Source organism: Neofelis nebulosa, chromosome 7, assembly GCF_028018385.1.
Source record: "Neofelis nebulosa isolate mNeoNeb1 chromosome 7, mNeoNeb1.pri, whole genome shotgun sequence".
NCBI classification, from domain to species: domain Eukaryota; kingdom Metazoa; phylum Chordata; class Mammalia; order Carnivora; family Felidae; genus Neofelis; species Neofelis nebulosa.
The window spans coordinates 7,545,878-7,561,699 of record NC_080788.1 but is presented as its reverse complement, the minus strand read 5'-3'; the positions used below and the strand labels follow the sequence as shown (position 1 = coordinate 7,561,699).

The 15,822-nt window shown below is 46.4% G+C and overlaps 1 long non-coding RNA gene across 1 annotated transcript in view; it reads right to left on the bottom strand.

Annotated features, from left to right (window-relative positions):
- Positions 1 to 14,227, bottom strand: part of LOC131516055 (uncharacterized) — an 88,078-nt gene extending 73,851 nt beyond the window's left edge. The window contains exon 1 of the long non-coding RNA XR_009263829.1: positions 14,070 to 14,227. This is a non-coding gene — a long non-coding RNA (uncharacterized LOC131516055). The remainder of the gene's footprint in view (positions 1 to 14,069) is intronic.
- Between the last annotated feature and the right edge of the window lie 1,595 nt (positions 14,228 to 15,822).

Genomic DNA, 15,822 nt, shown 5'->3' with positions numbered 1-15,822 from the left:
TTACATTTATTTATTTTTGAGAAACAGAGTGAGACAGAGAGTGAGCAGGGGAGAGGCAGAGAGAGAAGGAGACACGGAATCTGAAGCAGGCTCCAGGCTCTGAGCAAGCGGTCAGCACAGAGCCTGATGTGGGGCTCGAACCCACGAACAGTGAGATCGTGACCTGAGCCGAAGTCGGACGCTCAACCGACTGAGCCACCCAGGCACCCTGGGACAACTGATTTTTAATAAGGATGTAAAACCAATTCAACAAAGAAAGTATCTCATTCAACAAATTTTGTTAGAACAACTGGAAATTCGTGCTCAAAAAAAATTTTTAACCTCATTCTAAACCTCACAACATACCAAAAAAATTTTTTTTCAGTGGAATAGAGATCTCAATCTAAAACTTAATACTATAAAACTTTAGAGGAAAACATAAGAGAAAACCTGGGTTTGACCAAGATTTCTTATATCTGACACCAAAAGCATGATCCGTAAAGAACAATTTACTTCATCTAAATCACAAACTTGTGCTCTTTGAAAGGCATTGTTGGGAGAGTGAAAATACAAGCTACAGACTAGAAGAAAATATGTGAAATCATGTATCTGACAAAGGACTTCTTTCCAGAATACAGATATCTTTAAAAGCTCAACAGTAAGAAACCAGACAACTCAATTTTAAAATGGGCAAAACACAGGGCGCCTGGGTGGCTCAGTTGGTTAAGGGTCCAACTCTTGATCTCAGCTCAGGTCTTGATCTCAGGGTCATGAGTTCAAGCTCTGCATTGAGCTCCATGCTGGGCATGAGGCCTATTTAAAAAAAAATAATAAAACAAAATGGGCAAAACATTTGGACAAAGGAAATGTATGGATGACTAATAGGCACACAAAAAAGATGTATATCATTGACCATTAAGGAAACACAAATTAGAACACACCTATTAGAGAGGCGGGCATAAAATAAAAACCTGACAGTATCAAGCAAGTTGGGAAGAGTGGGGAGGAAGTAAAATTTTCATACGTTGTGAGCAGAAATGCAAAATAATGTATTCACTCCAGAAAACACTTGAACAGTTTTTTAATAAAGTTAAACATACACCTACCATATGACCCAGCAATCCCACTCCTCAGGTATTTACCCTAAAGAAATGAAAATTTATGTTCACACAGAAACCCTCACATGAATGTTTAGAGGAGCTCTAGTCATAATTGCCAAAATCTATAAGCAACCAGAATGTCCTTCGGAGCTGAGTGGGTGAACAAACTGGCACATCCACACAATGGAAAATTCACCAATAAAAAGGAGCAGAGTACTGATACACACCAACAATGTGGATGAATCTCAAGTGTGTTAAGCCAAAGAACCCAGTCTGCAAAAACTACATACTATGCGATTCCACTTATATGACATCATCAGAAGACAAAACTACAATGATGGAGAGCAGATCCATGGTTTCCAAGAGTTAGGCGTGGGGGAAGTGTTAAGACTGCACAGGGGTAGTACAAAGATTTGGGGGTGATGGAATTATTCTGTGACTTGATTGTGGTGGTATCTACATGAATCTATATGTGTATTAAAACTCATAGAATTATACGCCAAGAAAGTTCATTTTGCTGTATGTTAATTTTTAAATTAAAAAAATATTTATGAGGAACATGTGTGGGAATGGAGCCTCGTGGACCTGGAACAGGGAGAGAGGAACTTAATTTTAGATTAGGTTAAATTTTCAATGTGTGAACACCTACTAGAGACTCTGGATGCAAAATATTGACTCAAGCAACTGGGAAGGATTCCATTTATTTGCCTGGTTGATGGACTAAAACTAGAGTCAACAGTAGCCTATGTGAATTTGAAATGCCAGAAAGAACTTGATATAATATAGAGGAAAGAACCCTAAAAGCTGCGGAGATGAGACTATAAGAGCAGATTTCTCATATGTTCACAATTCCTACCCTGAAAATAACCCACACGAGGGCCCAGAAGACAATCTTTTCACCATAGTATTGAAAAATATGTTGTCAACAAAGAGCAGCAACATCCTTTAGAAGCACGTTAGTAGCTATCCACTGTAGATAAAGTATAAAGGTAGGAAAAGCTGCCATTATAATGATCTCCTTAATTTAGGTGACATGATGGAAACTTAGAATAACAAAGATCTAGCAGGTGTACTCAACTACCCAAGCAAATGTAGAGTAGTTCCCAAAATACACAGCAGAGCCAAAATAACAAACGGATTGGTTTTACCTATAGGGATGTTTGGAGATAATTAGATCTCTATGACTGAATTAAATGGGCTACCGAAGTTTTACTTAATGTGCATGACCAAAAAACAACAACAACAACAAAAACCAACCAAAAAACCAAAAAACAAAACAAAACAAGAAACCCTAGGCTTAGTAAGCAGAAAAGATTGATTTGAGCCACCACTCTAGAGACTCACTACATCACTACTATAGAGACTCCCAGACCTAAATCAGTTCAAGGAGCCAGAGCTTTCTGATTGAAAAGGAGATTGGGTATCCTTTAAAAGAATTATGTGGTAACATCAAAGCACATACCATCAAACGTTACCAAAGGGACATAAAATACATTTCAGCATAACTGTACACTAGAGAAAAAACAACTCTTAGGACTTTGGGGGATTATTTGATCCTGGCTCTGAGCTAATACTAATCTCTAGCAACACAGAATATTGCTCTGGTCCACTGCCAAGGTAGAGGCTTGTGGAAGTAAGGGTGACCGGAGTTGGGTGTGAGTCCCACCTCAGCTATTCCACCAGTTCATGACAGTGTAGTTGAAACAGGTAAGACTTACCCACAAGGCTGCCTGCTTTGTGTGGAATACAAAGCAAGAGAAGGCTGTGTGGAAGGCTCTGGATGAAGTGCAAAACTATGCCACTAGGCCTGCATGTCTTGGCAGATTTGTGGCTGACTGAGAGCTGTGTGGAGCCGGTAGCCAACCCCAGTAAGGGAACCACAGCTGAGGCAGCTGGAGTCTTGAAACAAAGCCATGCCCTTTCAGTGGGCAGATTACACTTCGTGGCTTCCATGTGTTCTTGTCAGCCTTTCTATTCAGATGGGCGGGCTACAGGTGCCTGGTCAGACAGCACCACTGACTTCGTTCTGCAGATGAGCAAAGTGCTGGTCAGGACACTACTTGAGCTCTGCAGGGAGGAACCGAGTCTGCTTAGGTCTCGGTGTGGGTTGTTCCAACCCTCTGCTTCTCCAGCACAGTCAGATTCCCAGGGGGAGCCCTGAGGATCCCCTGCCATCCCTATGGGGCACACCTGGAGTGGAGACCCCAAGAAGCAACCCACAATGTTAGGGGAGCTGGATGTCCTCCAGGGGTGCTCTTTTCCCACTGGAAGGACTGTGGGCTCTAGGAGACCTCTCTATTAGGTGCTGAACCATTCCCTGCTGCCGTTCCTCTTCCCTTCCTGCAGTCTGGCTAGATCTCTGTGTGCAGGGGTGCCTCAGCCTCACCCCATGTTCTAGGATTCTCTCAGGGGTGTCTTGCCCATGAATAGTTGTTAATTGTTCTTGTGAGGGAGAGCAAAGTCAGGATCTGTGACGCCATCTTGTTGATGTCACCTCAACCGTTCATGGCTTGCTATTGGCAGAGGCAGAAAGTCCAACCATGAGAAAACTGGAGGCCTTGCAACTAAGCTGCCCATCGTGAACTAGAGATTGCCAACCAGTGTTAGGGTGGATCCAAAAACACTTCATGACCAGATGGAAGTGGTATGCAATGTATAAACTTAGCTGATCCAAAAGACACAAGAAATTTGCATGATCTCCCAGGGTATCTACCTTCTCCACATTTCCATCCTTTATTCAACCCATGCCATAGCCTTAAGAGGTGCTCCAAATGATGGGGCACCTGGGTGGCTCAGTCGGTTAAGCACTCAACTCTTGATTTCAGCTCAGGTCATGATCTCATGGTTCATGAGACTAAGCCCTACATCAGGCTCTGCACTGTTAGCTTGGGATTCTCTCTCCTTCTCTCTGTCCCTCCCCTGCTTGTGCGCTCGCTCTCTCTCAAAATAAATAAATAAACATAAAAAAAAGAGGTGTTCCAAATGAGCAATTGACTATAAAGGTAAAAACGAGTACCTGATTTTGAGGTAGCTCCGCACACTCTGGGGGCATCAGATGAAAATGGACTATCACTCCACATAGAGATACAGTAAGGAAAAGAACAGAACAGTACAGTAAGGAAAAGAACAGTATAGAACAGTAAGGAAAAGAAATCTCCCCCACTAGGCAGACTTTTAAGGGCACATCTCAGCCTCTGCTGTGTATGGAAAGAGAGATGCCCTGGAATAGGGATCGTCTAGGTCTCATGGGCAGTGGCTAATGGTTTGAGCAGACTTGGAGCTAACAATATTGAAGGATTGATGACAAGTACTAGAGAAGAGGCATGTGGATGGACCTCTCAGAATGGGCACAGGATGAGAATACTCTGTGGTTCCTACTGAAGAGGAAGCTCATAATATAAGGATGGATAAAATAAGCTGTTCTGTGGATATCAAGGCCTCTTCCTTCAGCCACCCTTAATTGCTCGACGGCTCATAAAAAACATGACCGTGGTGACAGAGATGGATATTATGCATGGGCTCAACAAGGACTTTCCCTGATTGAGAAAATGACACTGGTAAGCACACAACTTGCCAGTGGTAATAACCACCTGGGATCCCTGGACAAGTCACATACCTTGACAGACAGCCAACTACCTTTGGGCAGACTGATTGCATTGCAGTCTCTCCTCCATGGAGGGGGCACTAATTTGTTCTTACTGGAACAGATACTTATTCCAGTTTGGGCTCAATTGTGTATCTCCAAAATTCATATGTTGAAGCTGTTAACACTCGGTACCTCAGGTTGTGACTCTGTTTGGAGACAGGGCCTTTTAAAAGGTGACAAAGATAAAATAAGACTGTTAGGGTGGGCCTAATCCAATGTGACTGATGTCTTATAAGAAGAGGAAATTTGGACACACAAAAAGACACCAGAGATAGGTGAACACAGAGGAAAGGCCATGTGAGGACACGTGGAGAAGACGGCCATCTGCAAGCCAGGGAGAGAGGCCTCAGAAAAAAGTAAACTGGTTGACACTTTGGTCTCGGACATCCAGCTTCCAGAACTGTGAGAAAATAAATTTCCATTGTTTAAGCCACCAGTCTGGGGTATGTTTTTATGGTGGTTCTAGCAGACTAATACATCTTCCTTGCCTACCATGCTTCTGAAAATCACAAAATTCATGGACTTACTGAATGCCTTATTCAAAATCTGGACACCTTTTAAACACTGCTCATCACCAGGGAATTCATGTACAGCGAGTTAATTGCAGTGACAGGCTCATGTGTGTAATATTCACTGGTCTTTCCATGTATTCCACTGTCCCAAAGTAACTGGCCTTATAGGACAGAGGAATGCGCTGTTGACGTGATGGCATCAGCAGACAGACATCTGGTGAGGTTGAGGTGTTGTCCTACAAAATTCAGTCTATTCTTTAAGTTAATGATGACTGTCTCACCCCAAGAAACAATGGTAAAAGTAGGGGTAGCTCCCTTCATTATGTTACCTGATCAACCACTTGCTAAATTTTTGCTTTCTGTGACTTTGGGCTTTGCAAGTTTAAAGGTCTTTGAACCAATGGGAGGGATACTTTTACCAGGAGACAAAATAATGGATCCATTGAATTGGAACCAGAGACTTCCACCCGGACATTGGAGACTTATCATGCCCTGTTGGACAAAATGACTGATCCAGATTATCAAAGTAGACTGCTGCCATACATGTAGGCAGAAAGGACTATTTCTGTAAACCGTAAGGGATTCCCTGGGGCACCTCTAAAATTGCCATGTCCGGTGATAAAAGTTAACAGAAGGTAACTTCTAACCCCATACAGGCAGAGCTAGGAAGTATTCAGATTCCCCAAGAATGAAGATTGGGTCACCCCTCCGGATAAAGAATCATAGCCAACGGACTCTTCTGCTGAGGACAAAGAGAACATGAATCGGTAGCAGAGAAAGGACATTTATAAAGACCAGCTGCAACCTTGTGGCCAGTTTCATACATAAGTTCTGCAGTAATTATCCATAATTGCTTCTCTGTCTGCTTTATCACGTACATATCTATGTATATTCAACAAATTTTCTTTTTTCTTCCTCCTCCCTTTTCTCTACTGTTTACAATTTAGCCCACAGGCTACAGAATATCAATGTGCTAATATGGCAGAACTACAGGAGAAATGCCTATCACCCACTTGTTTCTGGAATCAGCAACTAATGAAACTTTGGGTCCTTCCTTTGGGGAAGTGGATCATCACTGCATAAGGGATAGTTGTATGATGTTGGGCAAGCACAGGTTACCGTTACTGCTGTCGTTGGAAATGTAAGTATGAAAACAGGGCCCATATTGACACTAGGGGTGAAGGAGTGGATTATAGTGACATCTGTAACTTTTGAACACTTCCACACTACAAATTCTGCCTTTCTAAGATATAATCAAAAAACAGTGCTTTCCAGCCTCCCTTTTAAGTAAGGTACAGACATGAGACTAGCTTCCTGCAAACAGACACCTTCGCGTGAGACCTAGAAAGCAGAGGGAACAATAGTGAGGTTACAGTTATTACGAGGTCTTAGGCAGATCTGCAGGAGCTATATCAGAAGGAGGTGCAGTGGAGGGCCAATCTGTACTTTTGTAGGAGCCGAGCAGAAGGTCACAGCATCTGCAGGATTTCCAGATGAGAAAATAATCGAGATCTTGCTATATCCATCTCTACCTGCAGACATTGCTTTCCTCTGCACCGGACTTCCTTGGACTGGGTTTTTCATGTGGGTTCTCCCCCCACAGCGGCTTCTGGCAGCTCCAATCCAGGAGAAAGAGAGTTTCTATTTCCAAAAAAAAAAAAAAAAAAGTCCACGGATTGGATCTCATTGATCCAATTTGGGTCACATCACTGAACCAACGGCAACAGCCAAGGGGACAGAATATGCCAGACCTGGGTAATGTGCATACCCTGAATGCTGAGAACAGGATGAAGTCCGAAGGGAAGAAGAGATTTCTCCCATACATATATCTCCTCCCTTATATTTTATCACCCAAAAACAACTGGCCATAGAATGAAGCAACAGCCTACGCAAGTTATGTCACCAGCAGTGCGGCTGAGGGATGGCCCCACAAAATGTGCCATATGCTTTGGGTTCGCAATGACTAACCTAAAGGTAGCCCTCAAAGTCCACTCAGGATGTAACTAAAAGCAAAGATAATGGATGGTGGGCAGCAGAAATGGCAGCTGTCCACCAGACAGGAAGCGCTGGCTGCTCCCTTTGGCTACGAACGGGATAGCGACTGGCAAGCCTGCAAGCAAAGACCCTGACGCTTCTCACCATGTGATCCCAGCAGCACTTTCCGTTTGCTGGACTAAAATTCAGAGGCCCTCATTGCCAATTCTGTTGTCTGTGAACTTGGGAATCTCCCTTAACTCTTCTGGGCCACCATCCCCTTCTTTGCCAAGTGAAGACCTAACAAAGCCTGCCTTTTGAAGATTCAACAGGATACAACTTCTAAAACTGACTCGAAATCTGTAAAGCACTCTACCTATGTAATGGATCGTCTTTATTGCTCCAAGGAAACCAAGGATGACCCGAGCCTAGCTCATCCCATTTGCTAATAATGGGGAAATTGAGGCAGATGGAAGAGGTAAGACAAACAGAGGAGCTTAGATCGGAACCACTGTCCCCACGCCCCTCACCCACAGACGGGGCCGATCCACCTCTTGCTAGGCTGTGATCACATTTTTCTGAGCTCTTCCCCTTTCCGGGATAAGAGTGAAAATAGCAGGTGGGCTCCCACCCAAGGCTTACACAGTAAATAGGTTTGACACAGAATTCCTCAATGCAAACATTTCTTCTAGGAAAATAATTGGGTAAAAAAGCAAAGATTCCTACAGAAGGAAATCTATTGCGGTAATTATTAGGAACACAAAAAGTTTGAAAGTAAATGCCCTGCGGTGAAGGATTGATTATATAGTTACACAAATGATGGTATTATCTCTTCAGTGGCATACCAGGAGGTCAAGTAAAATATGGATATTATATAGAAGGATATCCAGGATATAACAGCTGAAAAGAGCACATACACTATGATCCTGTTTTTATCAAACAATCACAGATGTATTCATATGCATAGACAAAGATTCAAAAGATATATAGTGGAGTCACATCATACATGCATTCAATTTCTCTGAATTCAATGCTGTGCCTATGCCACACAGTGGGGGAGGGGCAGGGGAGAAAGAGATAGAACAACTTCAATAGTGTACCTGTGATCTGCCACCCTCCTTGCTAAGATGGGGACACGAGGCTGCTGAAATTTCAGTCCCTCTCAGTTCCCATCTGCCTTCCAGAATGTGAGCATCCCCCCATGCTGAGTGTGACTAGAATGTTTCACGACGTGTATTTTCCATGCTATCTGTCCCCTAAATGCAAGCCAGCTACTTTTTCTGGGGCTCAACCAACAAAACAGTGATCTGGTTCCATCCCAGAAGAAAGTGGTTGGGTTGTATGGATTAAGAGGTCGTATGTCCACTGCTAATGCAACACATTCCTTAAGGAAATGTCCAGGGTAATTTTCCTCCTGGTGGAGTACCCCCCTCCAGCCCCCAATGCCAAATCCTATGCAACAAAGTGTGGACAGTAGGGATGTCTGGGTAAGGCTGGGTGTTTTTTTCAATTTATGATAATCTATATCACCAAGTTTCCTAAAACGAACATGTTACTTATGTGATATATTTTTTAATGTTTATTTATTTTTGAGAGGGAGCATGAGCAGGGGAGGGGCAGAGAGAGGGAGACAGACAATCTGAAGGGGGTTCTTTGCTGACAGCAGCCAGCCCAACGCAGGGCTCGAACTCGTGAACCGCGAGACCATGACCTGAGCCTAAGTCAGACGCTTAACCAGCTGAGCCACTCAGGAGCCCCTTCAAGGATATCCCCTTAAAGGATAGGGAAGGCCCCCTGTCCCGGTGGGTATTTGACCAAGCACCCTCCAGAAAGTTCCATCTAGGCATCTCAGCTTTGCCAACCCACAAGGGCAGCTTCCTGTCAGGTGTCTGTAGGCCGTCCTGCTGTGGCTGCAAAGCTGCTCTCCCTTTCTCATGGCCCTTATCAGTGAGGATCTTTGTGGGTGATAGCATTAGGCCAGGCGGGGAGCCCTGGATGGCTGCAGGGCCCAGGGTGCCAGGCTGCTCGGGGCCATCTCGGCCCATTGCTCCCAGGCTCCATCAACCCTTGTTAGTCCTCATTACCAGCCCAAGCCCAGACAGGCTGCCTCCACGCTGGGTCCTTGATTTTTCTATTTTGAGAGGGTTACTCAGGCCAAATCATCAAATCGAGTTATGTCCCTGACGTCTTCGGTTGGCAGTGGGCTGACAGTTCCCCTCCCCCTGTCCCCATAGGCTGGGGGCCCTCCCTGGTCCCCCGGCAACCCAGAAATACACTCTCTCACGACACGGCCTCCCACATACTCACACACACACACACACACACACACACACACACACACACCCCTCACCAGCTCACAAACACACACTTTCACCGGTACTCACACAAATAATCATAACAACATGAACATCCACACTCGGGGGTCCTCAGAGGTCATGAGAGACCCAGGCCATGTGCAGCTTTGAGGCTTCCAGAATATTACAGAATGAGAAATTGCTGCAACCGAGTCCCCATATTTGTAGCTGTTCTAAATGTTAACATTTAACAAATTATCATCATGTGTTTTAAATGCAAAATAATTGTGTTATCCACAAAATAACCATAGGATTTATGAACTATTAATTCTCAGGCCACTACAGGCAGCGCACTTTGGTAACGCAATGTGCTCAGAGCCGTGTGATGAATGTCTTCTCCTCTCCATCTTGTCAGCGTATCTCGGACCGCGAGTGTAACCTCATTTGGGGATAATATCAAGAGCCCATATCTGAAGCCCTCTGAGAGTGTGAGGCCCACAGCCAAATGGCTCCTGTCAACTCCTGAACACACACTCACACCGGGAGGCCACGTGCCCGTGCTCACTAACGCCCCCCGTGCCCACCCACGCCGGCCGAGAGAAAATCCAGAGTCCTGTCGCTCGCCAGTGATCTCCGTTACCTTGTGACAGTCATGGCAATGTCTCAGGGCCAGGAGGGGCCCCTTGTGCCATCTGCTCCAGCCCCTCTCAGGACAGAGGCTTCCCTGGTCGCCCCCCCCCCCCCCGGGTGGCTGGCCACGCTGCTCTTTCAGATCATTCCTGATGCGCCAGCCTAGACTGGCATCTAATGGGAAGGTCATCCTAGAACTTCCAAACATCAGCATCCTCAACCTCTTCCATCAGGCGGCCCGGGACAGACATTCACCATCCACTCCATCCGGGGCTTCTGTTCCACCTGCCTGCATCTGGGCAAGTGTGCACACACGTATATGTGCTCACACACATACCTGCATGCACACACTTTAAAAGGTAGCGTGGCATTAGGGGAAGACCCTGAAGCAAACAAGCCACTACTTACAGCTCTCTTCCTCATGAGTGGTCACTTTCAGAGTCATTTGTCCTCTCTACACCTCACTTCTCTGTATCTTTAGAGTGGACACAGGAAAAACCTGCCTCAAAGGTCATTGGTGGGATCTCCCCGAGATGTTTCCAAAAGCACGTAGCAAACTCCCTGGCATGTCATTTCTTTGCTATATAGGATGCTCTTTTCGATTTGTTCCTCTGCTCGGGACTGACATTAAGAAATGACGATCCCTCTCAGAGCAAAAATGTTTTAAATTCGAAGAAAAATTTGCTTCTCCCTGTAATATGGGGCAAAGAGCATCAAAATGGAAATCTAATGCCTGAATGCTGGCTCCAGTTCTTCCAAAAACGAGTTGTGTGCAATCGCCAGGGCATCAAACACACTCAACCTCAGTTTTCCTATCTAGGAAAGGGGTACATTGGAGTAAATCCCTCAGGCCCTCTTCAGAGTCAGTGTTCTAGAACTCTTCTCAGAGGCAACTAACTCTCTTACCCAAAGTGCACACCGACTTTCCCAGACTGGCCCGGTGAAGTTGGTAAACTAGACCTGAGAGCAGGCGTATCTGATCCTGTCCCCACTTCCAGCCCCTGAGCACAACCACGCCTCTGTCCCGGTAGGGGGCACTGTACCCTTTCCACCGTATCCTTTCCAGTCCTGCCTGCTGAGCCACAGTGAGCCTGGTGGGAGTGAGGGGCACGCGGACTGCACTGAGCTGGAGGGTCCCGGGAGCAGGGTGGCACGGGCAGTCAGGGGCAGAACCGGTCAAGCAACGCTCCAAATGGAGTTGAGGAAGGAAGGAAGGTTGAGTTTGCAAAGTCAGAAGTGGAACCTCAGGAGCGAGGACGATCTGGAGCGAGCTGGCACGCGGCACGGAAAGTGGCAAGAGAAAACGGCTCCAGGCCAGTTTTAGGCGGTGCCAGTTTACGGCACAGGGCAAGCCCCAAACCACAGAGAGGTCGGCAAACCCTTGGCCATGGCCCTGGAAATCACTAGGGCCGATGCGTGCAGAGCGAGGCTGGAAGGGGAAGGCAGAGACGAGGGAATGACAATGGTCTACAAGCCGGTCCACTTCTCAGCCTTTCCTAAGACATTCGCAAGGGAGAATCGATACTGCACTTCGCCCAGGAGCAACTCTGTCCGCACCCAGGGAATGAGGAAACAAGCACAGAAGACACAGAAAAGCTTGCCATTCCTTAAAATCTGTTCTGGAGGCTTTTGCACTAGAACCTCCAAATGGATGCTTTTCTGCTGTTGGTCCAGCGAGAAGGTGCCCACAAGGATCCATCACTGGCTGTAGTGGCTGGACTGAAGAACGGGACGTGTCAAGGCCTTGCCCGGCATCCCCAGCCGGTGAGACCAGGACCAGCCTCAGGCTCTGCACACACTGTCCAGCTCTTAAATCATAGAGGGGCCACTTAATATCAATTTTCAATACCTTCCGTAGAACAGATATGTATGCCCTTTGAAGCCAGGGGGACTTGGGTTCAAACCCCAGCTTCACCTTTACTAGATGGGTGACCATAGAAGATCGTCTTAATCTCTTTGTTCTCTACTCTCATCGGTAAAACAGGCATGAATAATGCCTACCTCTCAATGTTTCTGTGAGGTGTTTACGAGAACCTAGCTTATGTCTGTCACATAGTAAGGACTCAGTAAATGGTGATCTTCTTTCCCTCTCCTCTTCTAGCCCCATTGGCCCCATCACAAGTTTTAATGCGGCTGGCTGCCTCGCACACGTCAAAGAGAAGTCTCCTGGGGTGTCCCTGAGTCTCTCAGGTGAGCACACCTGAGCATTCACACTGTTTGTCTTTGGGTTTAGGGTGTCATGGGAGTGGGTGTCCTGGAGGGGTCAGGGCCCCTCCAATTCTCAGGTCAACTGGGTCTCCACCTCTTTGCACAGCTGAGGGCAGGGAGTCACTGGTTGTCCTGGGAAGCCATCAGCAACCAAGGTCAGCACTGTGTCTGAGCACATAGCCAGAAGCCACCTTTCAAGGCCATTGATTAACCACCGTTGTTCAGGATGACTCTGTTTTTTTCTGGCATGGTTTGCTGATAAGAGTATCCCCCAGACTTAGCTGATTCCCCCCATGTGTATATTAAGTGGCACATTATGCCATCAAGAAACATCTGAGCTCATTGGCCAAGCCCTTGGGTCAGAACCAACAGGACTCCCTGTCCTCTCCTCCTGGTGAGAAAAATCTTCTGGACTAAGTGTCCCCCCAGGATCTTCCTGAGCTTTGGGGAAATCCATGGGCCAACCACAACCTGATCCACTCCCATCTTGTATGAGCACCAATTCAAACACCCAAACAGAAGATGTGGTCCATATCCCGTGGGTGGCTCATTATCATCCTTGATCTAGCCAGATATTAGAGAAGCATCATATCCTGGGCAAAGTGGGATCCTGGACTCTGCCTACCTCTTCCACCTTCTATTCACCTCCACTCATTCTCATGATCTACGTTCAGAGCTTGCTGAAACCCTCTGCCCTCAGCCCTGTACAGTCTCCCTAGGCTTCATGTCTTGTTCTCTCTGTTTGGAATGTCCTCCCTGTCATTCCCCAGCTCCTCCAGATCAGGGAAGGCTTCCCGGAGGCAGTGAGTCCAGGGATCAGTCTGGAGGGATGAGCTGCATCACCATTTACCTGCCTAATTCCCATTCGTTCCCCCAAAGCAGCGCACATAGCTCCTCCCCCAGGAAGCCCTCCCCGACCAACCCCCCCTCCAGGTAGTTAGATGCCCATCAGGTAGCGTTCTTCAGTGACTGCTTTGGCTTCGGGGTTGAGACATGTATCGGGAAACAGATGGCACACTCAAACTAGCTAATTGAGAAGAGTTCAATAAAGGAACTGTTTACAAAGGTATAGACAGGGTTCAGAGAGAACAAAGAGAGACAGAGCCCACACATGGGACCAGCGGCCGAGGGCAGCCTGAACCACACACAGGGGCGACAGGAGACCAGTGGGGAGTGGTGAGCAGGACCAGGACAGGAGGGCAGAAAGGAAGCAGCGGGGGCTCGTGGGGGGCAATTGCGCATATCAGAATGATAGCAGAATAATAATGTATTCTCTGTGTTCATACTTTAATTAATACTCTTGGTTGACGTTTTGTAATCTGTTTATACATAGTTTATATTTGAAAGGTATTAAGGTTTTAGTGTCACTGATTATTTAAAAATGAATTTTAAATACTTGATTTTAAAGTACCAGTATTCACACTAGCATTTCAGCATCCCATGAAATAAATACTAAGCCACAGTACTATCATTTTGTCCCGATATTGAAAATTAGCATTCTTTTAATTGGAGGCAGTAAGAACCCAGCCCAAACTGGCTTCCCCAGTCTGATGGCTCCAGGCCCAGCTGGGTTGCAAGGGCCTGAGCAATGTCACCAGAGCTTGGGTGACTCCTTCCTTTCACCTGGCTCTCTCTGTTCTCCTCCATGGTTGTCTTAATACTCAGACAGTCTCCTCTTCGGAGTCACGAGGGGGCTGTAGCAGCTCTAGACGTCCGACCCACTCACCTTCACGTCCAGCGGAGAGAAGCCTCCTTCCAGGAAGTCCGCCGAAGGCTCGCTGCCTCTCGCGGGCTCTGGAGGGTAGACTTGTCCATCACTACAGCAATCCTGTGACCTGGCTGTGAGCTTTGACCATCCTGGGGGCCCAGCATGGGCTCAGCTTTTTCTGAAACCTAAACATTGAGGATGAGAAGGAGGTGGTTCTCCCAAAACATAAGAAGCTATCCCCCAAAAGTGAGGTCTGATGTCGAGTGAGAAAACAACAGATACCCACCTCAGCCACACCTCTCTACACTTCCACAGAATCCTGGACTTGCCTCGTAAGTGACTCAAATCACACTCTTAAAAACAAAAAACAAATAAGCAAAAAAGCCCTCTCTCTTGGACTGAATTCCTAGAGGACAGAGACTTTCTTGTATTCCCAGTCCCTAGGAAGTGCCTGGCACTCCGGGCTTCCTCCACACTTGTTTGTGGAGTGCACACATGATCACCAGTGCTCAGTAAGAATGCCTTTGCCTGTGGCCATCTATCCAATAGGCTGGAGCTCCGTATGTAGACTTGAGCATACCTAGGAATTTCCGGGGCAGTTTTTTCAAACACCAATTTCCTGGACCCAATCCCAGAGATTCTGATTCGAGATGTCTGCAGTGAGGCCTGGGATTCTGCATTTCCAGCGAGCTCCCCGGTGGTGCTGCTGCTGGTCCAGGACTATATTGGAGCAGCATTACTCCAGGGAACCTGCAAGGGAGGCCCTGAGCATCAGGGCAAGAGCACTGTTCTGGCCAAGAGTTGGATTCCCCTTTGTGATAAAACAATATATTCAAAATGATGCTCCAGTGACTGCTACATTAAGCGAGCATTTTCAAATGGCTTTGCTTGATGGGGCTTCTAATGAAAGGACTAGAATTTTCAAAACTATCTGGTAAAAGATTTATTCAATTAAAGTGATTCCATTTTTAAAGGTATTTGTCCCTTCGTAGAGGCAAAGACATGCTTTTCTAATTAAAAGCTAATTACTGGCTAATATGCTGGTCTCACTGTGTTCAGCACAATGAAGCAGAGGAGGAAGAGGGCCTGGGGGCGATGTGAGAAACGCCAAGAGTAAAGAAAGATGGGCACTCCTCCCCCATGCCTCAGAGGTCTTGCAAAACAAACCTACACCACTTGTCTTTATTCATTCAACAAATGTCTTAAGCCTTTTTTTTTTTTTAAAGTTTATTTGTTTATTTTGAAGGAGAGAGAGAGAGAGACAGAACTAGCAGGGGAAGGCAGAAAGAGAGAGGGATCAGAGGATCTAAAGCACAGATCCTCTGTGCTGTCAGCACAGAGCCCGATGCAGGCCTTGAACTCAAGAACCATGAGAGTGACCTGAGTCAAACAAAGTCAGATGCTTAACTGATTGAGCCACCCAGGGGCCCCAAGCCTTTTTTAAAAAGAGATTTTAAGTTCCTGCATAAACCAAATCATGTCACCCCTTTGCTTAAGACCCTTCAAAGCCTTCCAATTGCATAAGATAGGTACAAAAGCTTTCACATGGCCATGAGGACTAATCAGGCCCCTCCCCATCTCTCCAGCCTTGTCCTGTTCCATGTGCTTCTTCTCTTGAGGACCAGCCGCACCAGGCTTCTCTCTTTTGGTTCTTCCAGTGCACTCTTTTCCTGCCTCAGGGCCCTTGCACATGCTGCTTCCTCCACCAGAACAGCCCTGCCGGCCTTTCCTGAAATGTCATACTCTTGCATAGACCTTCCCTGATCACTCC